Here is a 13,680-nt window from a genome sequence, read left to right on the forward strand (position 1 = left end):
AGGTGAAATAAAATGAATAATTATATTGCAAGCTAAGTGAAATCCCAACTAAATTTCGTAAGTGTTTAATTAATTGATCCATTCATTAGCTAACTGAATCTCAAGACACCCAATATAAGAAAGGGCTGGAAACAATTGGCAATTTTCATTTATAAATATTGTGGTTTTACATTTTTGTATCCTTTTCTCAAGAAGAATTTTTTTTGTAATATATCACATACATATAAAACAAGTTGGAAACGTACATTATAAACTTGTACCAATGGTGATAAATACATTAAATGACATGTTTCTCATTGGAAATAGGTTGGGTTCTATATAGAGAGAGCATGAAAACTACCAAGATAATAATAAAGTCTAGACAAAATATAAATGTCTGCTCTATGGTAACTTATAGGCATCATCCAATCTAACCATGCTAAAATTACATAATACTGTAAAAAATGTCTTAAAACTATATACTTTAATAAGAAGTAAATTCAATAAAGAATGATGATACAGGGATTGGGATTATAGCTAAGTGGTAGAGTACTTACCTCACATGTGTGAGGCCATGGGTTTTATCGTAAGCACTACATATAATAAATAATATAAAGGCATTGTGTCCATCTGCAACTAAAAATGTTACTTTTTTTTAAATGATGGGCTGGGGATATAGCTCAATGATAGAGCACTCGCCTAGCCTATGTAAAGCACTGGGTAAGATTCTTAGCACCACATATAAATAAATAAAATAAAGGTTCATTGATAACTAAAAAAATATGTAAGAGAAAAAGTACTGAGAACCAATGCATTCAGATTTCAAAATTCATACTTCTTTTTCATTTGTCCAATATTTTGTCAACTAAGTTTTCAAAAATTGTTCAGAGCCAACATTACTCATAAATGTTACTCATCTATTATTTCATAAATTTACTTTCCCGATAATAAAACATACAAAATATTTGATAAACATACAAAATATTCAGATTAAATATATTTGACATGAAGATGAAAGAAATCATAGTGTCATTTTTCGCTGTCAATGTTACCTGCTGCAATGACCACAGGCAAGGAAAGGCAATAACCATTTAAATGATCAGCAGGCAGGCATGGTCAGGTCATTACTGGGCAAAGAGTTCAGAGATAAGAAGTTCATAGGTGAGTTGCCAGTGTCAGCTCCACCTTCAGTCACAATCCTTTGGAAAGGACGGACACACACATTGTACCTTCGAACTTTAGTAGGACACTGCACCTCATACACCATTGGGTTCAAAGGGCACTCAAGAGCTGAAGTGGCTGGTGCCAACGTGTCAGGTATTTGTAGGGTGTGTAGATCAACCCAGCCTCTGGCCCTGGAGGGGCTATCACAGCATCAATGTGAGGAGTTCCTTTGGGCATGACAGAGGTCTGTATTTGTCTGATCAAAGGTATTATGGTAGGGTCAGCTGGAGACGAGTACTCAGGGTCACTGGTGAGAGAAAAGGTGCAGTCCCAGGTGTGATCCTAGGAGCAGCCTGGGCTGTTGCAACAAGAGAAAAGGCAAGGGTAGATGATTTAGTGTTGGCACCTCTGCAGGTGTCATTCAGAATCAGAAGTTTCATCAACTGCATCTTCTTAAGTTTGCCCAACACAGTGACACATCATGGATGTACCTTGTTCTCAAAATTTTATTAAAGATGGATAAAATAAAGGTTCTATAATTTTAACTCAGTTTTAACATTTTTCCCATTCTGCTGCAGGTACCAGTATTTGCTTCAATTCTTCAATGGCCCTCTATAGTTTACTTTGCTCTATTCTGAACAACTTCCACAGTGATTAGTACATCTGAATCTTCATGTATATGCTTCCAATTCAGTTTGCTCTATCTTGCTCCTCCTTCTCTTTATCTTTGAGACTTTGCCTATGGCCATTGTTTTACCTCCAGCTTCTGCCTGTAGCTCTTTGGCTGTGAATCCTCTGGGCCAAAGATCCTACCAAGAAAATTAAAATCTAGATATTTTGCATTTTTTTACACGAATAGAGCACAGATTTTCATTTCTCTGGTTGTAGATGATGCAGAGTCACTCCATTCATTAAATCATACCTACAAAGGGTAGTAATGTCTTTCTCATTCAACCATCTTGCCCCCATACACCCTCCCCTCCACCTCCTCTCCTCTGCTCAATCCAAAATTTCCCATTATTCTCTTGACTTTCCCCCAGAATATTATGGACCTGATCCACTTATCAGAGAAAATATTTGGGCTTTGGCTTTTTGGGAATGACTTATTTTGTTCCATGATATTCCCAACTCTGTCCACTTATCTGTCAATGCTATATTTCATTCTTCTTTAAGGCTAAGGAATATTCCATTCTGCAAATGTACCACAGTTTGTTTATACATTCAAATGTTTAAGGGCATCTAGATTGTTTCCACAGTTTAGCTACTGTGAATTAAGCTGCTATGAACACTGATATCACTGCATCACTATGGTGTGATTTTAAGTCTTTGGTGTATACATCTAAGAGTGGGAATGCTGGGTCAAATGGTGATTCCATTGAAAATTTTCTGAGGAATCTCCAATCTGCTTTCCAAAGTGGTCACACCATTTTGGAGTCGCAAAAATCAGAATATCCTCTACAGACACATTTAGTTTCTCTCATAACTGAATAATAGGCCCCACATAATTAGGAAATTTTGCACTCCTTTTCTTTTTTGTACTGCCATTTAATGTGTGTACGTGACTTTATGTAGTCTGCTAATTCCTTTCTCTGGCAGCCGATGAAGGTGGTGGAAGATCCCTCAGAATTTGGACAGGATGCTCAAGAGCTTCTTGTCTTTCACCAACTGCATCAGGTTATCTGGGATTACCATTTCCCCTGACCATATTCCAGTCTCCACAGATCACTCTACCCTATGCCTTGGCACCAATTCCAGAAAGGAGGTATGGGTGGGGGTAAACCTGGGAACTGTCTGCTGAGGACCTAGTGTACCTCTCTGCACGGGGTCCTGCTCTGGGCACAGAGCTGAGGCCCATGGAGGCTTCTATATGAGCTAAAGTGAATGTTGATGAATGTGTATGTATTCCAGTGTGAGGAGACCCTGTGACATATGCCACAGTGGTTCTGGTCCCCAGCTGTATGGACAAATGGACAATCTTAAATTTATCCTCTCTCTCTCTCTCTCTCTCTATATATATATATATATATATATATATATATATATATATATAGAAAGCCACAGCCAAAGGGGCCCCAGCAAACTTCCAGCTGCCGGCTGATGATTGGCTCACAGTGGCCCCAGCAACATCTAGCTGATTTGCTCCTCCACGGAGATGCTCATTGGGCTGTTTCCCTGCCCTTCAGACTGCCAGCTGATGATTGGCTCACAGCGGCCCCAGCAACATCTAGCTGATTGGCTCCTCCACGGAGATGCTCATTGGGCTGTTTCCCTGCCCTTTCAGACCACGGAGCTGCTCATTGGGGGATTTCTTTGGCTCTGCCCACACGACCCGGCCAATCGGCCTCAAGAGCAGGAGAATTGTGGGAGGTGGTGAGGTTTGTGTGGGTGAGAGGCTTGTGGAAGCCAGTGGTGGCAGTTGGGCTCTGAGGGTTTTTTTTTTTTTCCCTGAGGAGCTGTTTTGCTTGGCGTTTGTAGTTCTAAAAATAAAGTTAGTTTCTTTTGACAAGTGGCTCCTCAATTGTGCCCAGCCAGACTGCGGCATATATATATATATATATATATATATATATATATATATATATATATATGTATATATATATATATATATATATATACAGAGAGAGAGAGAGAGAGAGAGAGAGAGGACTTGTGATAGGAGACAAAATCTGCTATTTAGGGAAAGGCCCCTAGGAGAATCCCAATGTAGACCATGGGAGTTTGGGAACTGTCATGTCACCTGCTCTAGAGAGTTACACATCTTTTGAAGAACAGCTCATGGTGCAAAGCCTGTTGCTGATAGGCACAAAACAACATCTGTCATCACTATAATATGAAGCCAGAACTGTGTGATTTGCCAGTGAGAAGGTCAACGAGACTTAGCATCATGGATAATTTGCATCTGGGAAGGAGCAAGAGCAGGTCTCCCTCCCAGTACCCTGCATGGGCACATGGTAAAGTCCCCATGTTTCCAACTACCCAGTACCAGACACTGTCCCAGGAGTCCCATATGTTTGTCCTATGGGAGGAGGTGAGGCTTTGGGTAAAAAGTGAGTGCGACACTACTGCTACCTGAGGACTCTGGTTCAAAAATGTCTAATAATAATACCATGAAAGCAGATTATGCAAAGTCTCTTAACCACTTTAAATTAAAGAGGCATGCATAATTATTTTAATAATGTTATATAACCCACTAGAGCAAAGAAGTATCATTCTAACAAAGATTGGATGAACACTTATTTATGATATAATTCATATTCTTTTTCTCATGTCATTTCTTTGAAATAAGTTTTATATATTTATTTTACATGTCAATTTAGACAGTAAATTTTTCTCAGAAATGTTTGATCTGTTTTCTGTTTTCTCATTTACATTTTTTAAGGTAGATTTACTTAATGAAATAACCGAAGTATGAGTGGTAATTTTCTAACCACTGAGTTTTTAACAGAAATAATATTTACCCTTTGATATTTACAACCAGATATGTAAATGTGATTTGTGTTTATTAGAATAAATTTAACATTGAAGAAAATGGATGTTTGTTTCATAATTTAAGTGGTATAGTAACACAACACTTCTAAATCTATATAGTATAATTGTTTAAAATTTTTATTCTTTTTAGATATACATGACAGTAGAGTGGTTTTGGATATATATGGAATATAATTTACCATTCTTGTGGTTAGACATGATGCAGAGTTACACTGGTTGTGTATTCATATATAGAGACAGAAGTTATATAAAGAATCTAATTTAGGGGTATAAAAAAGCAGTCTTTCACTGTTCAATGTTACAAGCTTCTTCTATTTTCACATTTATGTTCACAGAAATTCAGTGTTTCTTTTAAGTGACCGTTTTCACCATCACAGTTTTACCATAAAGAAAATAAACTCTTGTTTGCAAAGTCTAAAGGTATTTTGGTGCCAGGTCATAATCAACAAAGAGTGAACAGAGAAGGAAATGATCCTGATGATGAGGTGGTTCTTGAATTAATTCAATTGGTGTGTCTCAGGTGGCTTCCTTCCCTAGACATGTTTTCCCAAGCAGGTCATGAACACAATGCCCATGCTTTCATGAAGCGAGAGTATTCATGTGGTCATGACAACATATTTCCACTCACAGAGGTGACCTGCCTATAACCAGGTGGCAACAGCCTAATCCAACCCTGAGTTCTAACATGAGATTATTTCCTATGGGAAGCAGCCAGGTATCTCAGAGCAGATTGATATGACACTAGACCTTACATCATGGCAGACTGACATTAGTTCTCAGTGAAACATGCATTTACCCTAGAGGGAGCTTGTTTTCCTTGCCTGCAGTGCTTCTGCCAAAACTGTTATCCATGGACTTAGTGAACACCTTAACCACCATTGTGGTATTCAACATGGGGCTTCTGAGCACAATGCTTATGTCACAGCCAATAAAGGGGAGCAATCAAGCCATATTCCTGCCATTACTACTCTTACATTTCCCCAATGTCCTAAAACACCAGGTCTGACAAAAAGGTTGACTGGCTTTTGAGGAGTCAAGATGAATCTTGGTGAGTGGTTACACCCATATCCAATACATGATGTTTGTGGAATAAGCAGTATTCCTGAAGCTAGAATGAGGGCCTGGCACTGGGAATGACTCCACACACTAGTGACTCACTAGCACAATGTTTGCTTCCCATTTCAGTAATTGAACCCTATTATTGAACTAGTGAAGAGGACTTAGTTCCAAACACAGGACACAAGAATGACTGCTGTAACCTGGGTTTAAGCCTCTATTTTGCTACTCATGACAAGGAATCATTAGACCAAGTTGTGGCTATGAGGTCATGATTGGTCCTGATAATCAGGGGAATTATTTTGCCATTGCTGACTCAAAATAAGGAGGCAATGCATGGAAAGAAGCATGTTCTCTAGTCCTTCCTTGGACTGCAGTTAAGGTCAGAATACCAAGACAATCCAACTCAGCAGGGCTACTGGTGCACCTATGTTGTATGGAGTGATGATTTGTGCCTACCACCTGGCACTACTAGCCAAAGATCAACACTAGCCAAAGCATTTTTTTTTTTTGGTGGTCATGGGAATTAGAATAGACAAGTGAGAAATTACCAATGATAATCACAGGAATTAGAATTCTATGGAAAATATTTATTTTAATGAGAATGTATTTGAATATGTTTTTCTTCCTCTGTCTGATTCTAGTGTCAACTAACATAGGTGTGTTAAAATTATGTAACTATGCAAGCCCGGTGTCGCATGCCTGTAATCCCAGCTGCTTGGGAGACTGAAACAGGATCATGTTATGAAAGAAGCCTCAAGAAAAGCAAGGCACTAAACTATTCAGTGAGACCCTGTCTGTAAATAAAACACAAGATAGGCTTGGAGATGTGACTCAGTGGTCTAGTGACCCTGAGTTCAATCCCTGGTTCAAAAGGGAAAAAAAGTTAACATTTTATTTCAATATTTAATTTACAGGATATCATAGGTGGAGGACAAGGAACATACTTGAGGTCAAAAAGTGTATTGTATTCTCTTGCTTGGAAAAGATGCACATTTTGGGGGTGGCAGTTTGATGGGTCATCTTATTTCATGAAGCCTGGATATCATAATTATGTATAGGTGGAGACTGAGTGATCATGGAAGTGGCAATGAGTTTCTGCTTGACACACGTGGAATATGGTGCCATGTTTAGTTAAAAATGTGGTAGCTTCAGTGTATTACTCAAAATTGATCACATGTATATTTCTGGTAGTAGGAGGAATGATTTCTGTTGTACAAGCCATGGAAGCTAGAAGTGAATCCCTTCAATCATGTGACTCATGCCTGCATATGGGTGTCTGTTAGGCCACTAGATAGAGAGGAGTGGTCCGGTTGTTCACATGTCCTTGGATTCACCTCCAGCATGGTTCTGACCCTTCAACTCTTTCATAACCCAGAATAACTAGGACATCTGGCTCAATTTACAAAACGCAAGGAATGAGGGGTACTAGATGGGGCATCAGGATATTTACCATGGAATTTGGCAGCCTAGAGCAGCTTTCTGAATATAGAATGGCCTTCCTGGTTCATGACTAGTCAGGTAGGTTGTTGCTGTGATCAAAATCTGACAAGAAAAAATGAGAGGAGGAATTTTGTTTCTTGACTCAGGCTCTGAGATTTGTCAGGTCATATATGGCCATTTCAATTGCTGTTTCTAAACTGAGGCAGAACATCATGGCCGAATGACATAGACAAGAAAAACATCTTGAATCATGACAATCACGAAGCAGAGAGACCTCTGTCTCCCAGGGAAACCAGAAACAAAATAGAAACCCCAAAGTCTCATCCCAAAACAACCTCATTCAGCCAGTCTACCTGCATATAGTTAACACCTATATCATTGGATTTAACCTTGGTTAGTTTACACTGCACAACCTTTTCATCTTTTCATTTTTTCCTCTCAAGATTCTTGCATTGCCTCCCCCATGGTATTTGTGGCACACCCTATATCCAAACCATAAGAGTCCCTGAGGTGCCTTTGCTGGACAACTTTCTTCATTGGTTTCTTTCCTCAAATGCACAGTACAGCCGGGCTCCCTGAGACCACTCTCGTTCATCTCTAGATTTTTGGGGTAAGTGTGTGTTTGGTCAACATGGAAGTTATGAATCCTCTGGGCATACTACTAATAGGAAGCCCCTCAAATCAGCTGTGGGGACAAAAGAAGAGACTGAGGAGTTGGAGGTTCAGCATTCAACTTGCTTCAAGCTGCTTTGGGCAAAATATCACCTTGACTTCCCTGACCGCTGGATAGAGTCACTTTCCAGGTGTTGACCCCTTTGCCACTTTTCCAATTCTTCTGCGCTGTTTTTGTTGTTGTTGTTGTTTGTTTATTTGTTTGTTTGCTTTTCATCTGGGTCTACTTCAGATGGGCTGCTGCCCTTTCTTGTTCCTGTTCAAGGGTGAGGCAACTCCCTGCTGAGAGACCACTGATGACAAGTGACTCAGCATAAGGTCACCATGGACTCTCACATTCCTCATAGTCCTCTCAGTATCTCCTACATGGACTTTGGTTTCATCTTTGGCATTTCATTTCATATTTCTGTTCTTGTTGACATGCTTTTATGCATTTCACATGTTATACATTTTTTACTTAATCAACTGCCTACTCTTGTGGATTGACCACCAATTTTAGTCTCAAACATTGTGTTTGACACATCTCATTCTGCAGTGTACCATAAGTGGCCACGTTTATTCTTATTTTTTAATCTTCCATGCTTTATGTGACATGTTAAAAAGCACCACAATCCAGTCCTGACAGACAAAACAAATTTAGGTCCCTTATTTTCTGTGAAGTTCATCAGTGTCACAGTTTCCATGGCTGGACTTTAAAAATGAGTTGTCAAGTATTCCTCAAGCAGAGAGGATCCTGCCTCTGAACTAAGGTGAATTCCAGGTTCAGGGCTATAAACTGAGGCAGGTGAAAGTCAGTGTCAATCTGAGATTCTCCTCAGGGAGCCTGTCCATGCAGGGAGAAGTGACCAAGTGCCCCCTTCCCTCATGCAAGACCACATAGGAAATTCTTCCTGAGGAAAGGTATGTATGGCTGGAGGTGGGAGGAAATGCCAGAGAAGACTGTGCAGGCATCTTTGGAAGACCCTAGGATAGAGAAGCCTTCCCAGCGTTGACTTCTGGACAGTGGTAAATAGTTCCCTGAGATTAGCAGGAGGCACATGCAGTCATGCTGGGAGAAGGAAATAGACCCGAGGAGCCCCATCTTCTCACACTGTGCTCCCTCCTACAGCATCTGAGCTTAGTGTGTTCTCCCTTATGAAATTCAACCAGCTGGTCTGCCATGCTTACACATACAATCAGCCTCCTTCAGTGCATTTCCCAGGTGAGGTCCTCTTCGTGCCTTGGCTATTTCCAGTGTCCTGGGGGTGACCCTGTGTTACTCAGACCCTCAGAATATCACTGTAATGTCACTGCAACCCCAGACACAGTTTAAATTCTCCTGATGTGCATTCAGGGACTATAGTTGGACTCCTCCTTTTCACCCCCAGTTCAGGAGTGATCCTCAACTCTGTGCAACCCCAGCTTCTCTTCTGGATTCCTCTGAATGCCCCTCCACTGACACTTGCTGGTTGAGGATTCACAGAGTAGCAGCCCCGCTCCTGAGGACCCCAAATATTCTGTCACCGGAGAGCCTATTTTCAGTATGTCCAGCCTCACTCTGTGCCAGTTGTGCCAAAATGTACCCTGTCCTGTGTCTCAGATTGATGGCATTGACAGTGCAGAGGAAGTCATGGCAAGTCAAGTTCACGTACCAAATGCTTTGTTTCTGTTAGAAGAGAATCCATCAAACCCAAGCCTATCTCCCCACATACAATAGTGTAGAGAAATTGTGTGAAACTTTGTGTGGATGCAGGCTTCTTAGGTATTGAGAAACCAAGACTCATGTGTTCCATTTAATGTCATCACAGATAATGATACACTTCTGTCAATGTGCTGTTTTCTACATGTGTTTTATCCTTTTTGTTAGATTCCTCACTGCTCCACTAGCAGCTTCTATTGTGATTGGTTTATTTTTCCCATCATACCACTTTTGTTACCTTTCATATCCTTTTATCTCTATTTGAAATTTAATTTTACAGTGGTTTCTATATGCTTTACATCATTATCAACATAGTTTGCAATGATGCTACCTGAGTTCTATTACCATGTTCCCTCTCCTCCTACCCTCATCTATTCCTTCTTGTTTATGATGCTGTGGTCACAAGTATGATGTGCATACTGGCATTCTTGTGTTCATTTCCATTAGTGATTCAAACTGTGAAATTAATTTCTCCTGTCTTTAATTCACATGGTAATATGTTAGAAACTAAAGTACAAAACTATATCATTGTTAGTATTTATGATCAGCTATGTAAGTACCTTTAGCAGAGATATTAATTCTTCAGGTTCTCAAGTTCCCATCTCTTACCCTTTTTACGTCTTAGGACTCCCCTCAGTATTGCATGCTGGGCAGGACTACCAGAACCACAAATATGCTCTGTAACTGTCCCATTGGTGGTTGTCAGCTCTTTTTCACTGTGACCATTATACCTAACAGGAACAAGTTAGAAGGGAGCATTAATTTTTGGCCCATGGCTTCATGGGTCTCCATGAGCTTCTGACTCTATCACAGAAAAAGCATGGTAGAATATGTAGAAGAATAAAACTAGACCCTTATTTCTCACAATGCACAAAAATTAACTCAAAATATATCAAAGGGCAATGGTGAGCCAGGTTGAGGATGTGTAGCAGCAGCAGCAGTCTAGGCCACAAGGAGAACAGGGGCGGAGCCTGCTGGGGCACCATCAGGGCAGGACAAAGTCTCTGAGCAGATGCCATTGCTATTGCCTTTGCACTGCTCATTCACTTCTGTGCCAAAGCAAGAATAGTCATGGTGGCCTTGCTCGGGATATGCAGATTGCATGTGCAGGACATGTTCCCCTCTTAAAGGAGCAGGTCACTGAGGTGCAGACAGGTGTGTATAATGAAGCTTCAGCACCAGGCCTGCTGTCAGTTCCGGGGCTGTTATGGGCATAGCTGGCCTTAGGCACCCACTGAGCATCTGGGACCAGGCCTTCTGGCACAAGGGATAGCTGTTGTCTGCCACTGGGAGCTGTGGTGGGCGGGCTCCTAAACAGAGGTGGTGGAAGCAGCCCCGCAGTCAGAATGGCATGGGCATGACTCCAGGCAAGTTGGCGAGCCTAGCTCTGCTTATTGCCTCAGATCTGACTCCTGCTGGGCTTTGTGCTGGCCTCACAGGTTTGTCATGCCCCATGCTTCAGGGATGAAACCAGTGTTTCTGTGGCGCTGCACCAGACTGGATGACTGTGGGCACAGCAAAAGGATCCCAGGCCTACAGGGCACAAGAAGAAGTCTGGGGCTCAGCTGTGGCCATTAGGCTTGGACCAGTTGGTGGCCTCACATGACAGGAAACTTCTCTGTGTCGTAGTCATGACCACCCAGAAATACTTCAGACTCCTTATGTGGCCGTCTTCAGAACAGGTTCCAAAACAATTCATGGAATAGTGGTGTTTTTCTCTAGTGAATGTTCAGACACATCTGTAGCAATTCCAGTAGTGCCACTATGAGGCATGGATGGTACTTACTCATCCCACAAGACATTTATGATGCTCAAGTATATGCATGAGCACTGCTTGGACTGTGATCTAGAAGAAGATGATGATCTTTACATCAAAGGAGATCATTTGAAGAGATTCCTGAGGAGCTTGAATATCAGTGAGCCCTGTTTCTCAGGCAGATAGGACTCAGCTCTACAGAAGTGTCATGGGTCTTTTGAGATGCATCAGCTTTTTTTTTTTTAATGAGAAAAAAAAGGGGTACATCTGAGATCTCCAGAACAGTAAGATTCACCAAGCTATCAATACAACCTGAACAAAAACCCAAGCTACAAGTACAAACTGCACAGCTACATTCTCAGTTGCCAAATTGCAGAGCAGCATCATCACACAATACAGCTCCACTGAGAAATCAGCCTAATGAATAAATACAGAGACACAGAGATGCATAAAGAAGACCAACATCTGGGAATCCCTGCTTCCTTCATGAGGTTTCAGGTCTGCCCTCAAGAGGAAATTCTGCAATGGGAATTTCTGAATGGGAAGAATTTGCACTTGGCTGTGGACCATTAGCCAACCTGCATCCCTCCCTTCCAAGGAGAATGGACTCAGCCTAGATGGAAGCCTTGGACGACATCTTCATGTAGGTAGTGGAAATGATCAAGGCTACCATCAAGACCGGGGAATGCATCATGGACTTAAAGGAGATACATTGTGGCTATCATCCTGTGGTGAATCCCAGGTATAGGGCAGAGTACATTCTGAACCTTCTGCTTCTATGCAGGAAGTATAAAGGCAAGAAGATGACAGTTCCTATGAGTAGGCATGCATACCTACAGCAGATTTTCAGCAAGATCCAGTTTGTGGAGCATGAAGAACTGGAGACTCAGGAGCTGGCCAGCAGAATCAACCAGAAGTCTGGATACCTATACTTCCTCTCCAATTCCCTGAAGAAGCTTGTTCCTTTCCAGTTCCCTGGATCCATGAACAAAAGCAAAGAGCCCAAAGATGAAAATGTCATATACCGATGCCATTGTCTGGACGTTCTGACATGTTTGTGAGGTTTCTGGGAAACTTGGGGAAGACATGTCCCACCCCAAATCATCATGCCAAATTGGTTGTACCAGTTTTTAATTCTAACTCCAACCCTGATAAGGCCAAACTAGTGGAACTGATGAGATTATAGCAGTAAGTACCCTAAAGGTGTTATGAAGATTTTGCCTGTATCTGTTGAATTTTAAATTGTTCTGGCCCTCAGAGTGGGCTCTTGCCATTTCATAACAAATATTTTCCCTTCTTCTGTGAAGTTGACCTGGTGTTTACCATGGAATTCGTGCAACAGTGTGGAGCCAATGGAGTTTGGGCCCAATAAACACATTCCCCACTCATCTTTAGACAGTGTGATTAAAAGATTATTCATGGCTGGAAAGTTACCAGGGACAACCATTTTTCCTTTTACTCAAAAACTGGCTTCTGGAGAAACCATGGGTTTGGCATGACTTGTACTTATAAGGGACATCTTGTCCAAGTGGGTGGCAATTTCCATCCATGGCTAGGGCTGAAGGATGTGGACATCTTCAACAGTGTTCTCAAGCAGGTTAGAAGATATTCAGAAGCCAGAAAGCAGGTGTAGTGCATGTCCAATGCCCTCCTGTCAGCCATGACCCCAATCTGGATCCCAAACAAAACAAAAATGTGCTTGGGGTCCAAAGCATCATCACATGGTCCCATGTAGTAGTTAGCTGAAATGTGACTGGAGAAAAGATGGAAGTTGTTAGAATGATGAAAAAGCCAGCCTAATGTCTATCTCTGCTGAACAAAACATTCTTTAGTTATCTATTTAAAAAAATTGTAAGATCAGCTTTTGAAGTCCATGCAGGGATATAATTTCTAAGTGAGTTTTTACATAGGACTCATTTAACATTGAGCTTTGTGAACAAAATTGTGGTTAGTGTTTGCCTTTGAATGCATCTTCCTTTGAACATTATGTTGCAAACCACCTTAATTCTGATTTGAAATGTCTTTGATATATTTTTTTATTTCTTTCTGGGCCTTTTCTCTACAGTCCTATGGCAAAAAAGAGAAAAAAAACATAAACATTCTCATGAAGTATTATTGTAACAAAAAGAAACAAAACACTGTAACATTCTGTTTTGTTAACAATGCACAGTTTCTAACTTTTTTTTAACAAGTTTTTTAAAAGCCATCTCAAGTCCTTGAGCTGGAAGTTGAGCAGTGAGTGCAGGCAGAAAGGTCACTGATTTGCAGTCTGGTCTTATGGCAGTGTTGAGATGGTGAAACCTTCAAGATCTGGGGCTTGTGGAAGGTCCCCAGTCATAGATGGTGTGGCCTTCAAGGGGATTATGGAGTCCCTGTTCCCCTCTCTTTTCCTCTTTTCCTTACCACCATGAGGTGGGCAGATCCTCTCTACCATGTGCTGCCC

The 13,680-nt window shown here is 41.2% G+C and overlaps 2 pseudogenes; one reads left to right on the forward strand and one right to left on the reverse strand.

Moving 5' to 3' along the window:
* Window positions 1-1,078: 1,078 nt before the first annotated feature.
* LOC144253789 (KH domain-containing RNA-binding protein QKI-like) lies at window positions 1,079-2,835 on the reverse strand (annotated as a pseudogene).
* Window positions 2,836-10,982: 8,147 nt separating this feature from the next.
* LOC144253790 (chondroitin sulfate synthase 1 pseudogene) lies at window positions 10,983-13,020 on the forward strand (annotated as a pseudogene).
* Window positions 13,021-13,680: the final 660 nt, after the last annotated feature.

This window comes from Urocitellus parryii, chromosome 3, assembly GCF_045843805.1.
Source record: "Urocitellus parryii isolate mUroPar1 chromosome 3, mUroPar1.hap1, whole genome shotgun sequence".
NCBI classification, from domain to species: Eukaryota; Metazoa; Chordata; class Mammalia; order Rodentia; family Sciuridae; genus Urocitellus; species Urocitellus parryii.